Here is a 1225-nt window from a genome sequence, read left to right on the forward strand (position 1 = left end):
AGATTTGCGCCTCAGCGCGTCGAACGCTCAGATCGTCCAAATCGTTCAAATCGCGCTGCTCTAATCGCGTTTGAGGCGCCGCAGAACTTCCCGACGTTGCTTGAAGCGCGTCCACCATAGAATTTGTATGTAAACCTGCTGCTCCTGATGCTGAAGTCGCGTTTGGTGTGAACGCACCATAACACTGTCGACGTGTCACGCGTGTATCTTGCTGAGCGCTATATTTAGCTTTAGAAGAAGGTAAAGAGTGCCGAAATGAAGTGCCCAAAAAAACAAATTATAAAAAGCATGGGAATATTTAAAACTAAACAGAAAAAACGACAACGCACAATCAATGCTCTGCACGTCCTCGATGTTTCTGCACCGGAATAAAAACAGCTGCTGCAAGTACCGAACACGTCCGGAGTTAACCACAGGTATTTGTTTACGTTCCCTTTGCAAAATACATGGTTAACTAAATCTGTGATAATCTGTCAGGTTCCAGATGTAAAAGGAGGAGCTATATGAACGTTATTTATGCTGACTAATCAGGGTGACCTGGCACGGTTTTATTAAACAGTGTGTAAGTTGTGTGATTAAAAACAAGACTTATTGGCCCAGACTTCAAGACTCCAGCAATGCATGACCTCTCTTTATTTTGAAAAGGTAGCTTCTGGGCTGAGAGCCCTGTCATTGGTTAAGTGGTTACAGTTGGCGATCTGTGATTGGTTGTAAACATGTCACATGATGTTTATATCGGCTGTTCTCCGCTGAGGGGGAGCAGTCACAACACAACAGACTTCCTGATTGACCGCCTGCTTAGGCCTGTTGCGATAGACGATAAATCAATTAATTGCACGATAACTTTTTTTGAGGTCGGTAAAAAAAAATGAGGACGATAAGTTTCATTTTCCTGCTTGTTTGTTTACTTCGTCTCTCTCCCTCTCTGTGCTCCGCTACACAGGAGCTCAGCTGACCCCTCCCCTCCTGTTTTTTTAGTGTCGGGAGGAGTCAACTCTCGCTTTAGCATGAGAGCTCGTAGCTAAAGAAACGTTTCAAAGCAGAACGCGGCTGCTGAAGTGTCGGAGAACTAGAGCCTGGATTTCACTGGGGAGGGAGGGAGAGAGAATAAAGGGTGGGGGCTAAAACTCCCCCAGACCCGCGACAAACTCGTCAAGACTTTACCTGTAGTTCCCCAAAATAACAGGAAACTTAAACGCACCATCTGTGTTTTAACAAAACACCC

At 45.2% G+C, this 1225-nt stretch overlaps 1 protein-coding gene across 2 annotated transcripts in view; it reads right to left on the minus strand.

Moving 5' to 3' along the window:
• The window catches only part of rrm2 (ribonucleotide reductase M2 polypeptide), a 7543-nt gene that overhangs the window by 1891 nt on the left and 4427 nt on the right, over positions 1-1225 (minus strand). The window lies entirely within an intron of this gene.

This window comes from Austrofundulus limnaeus, unplaced genomic scaffold (assembly GCF_001266775.1).
Source record: "Austrofundulus limnaeus strain Quisiro unplaced genomic scaffold, Austrofundulus_limnaeus-1.0 Scaffold557, whole genome shotgun sequence".
NCBI classification, from domain to species: Eukaryota; Metazoa; Chordata; class Actinopteri; order Cyprinodontiformes; family Rivulidae; genus Austrofundulus; species Austrofundulus limnaeus.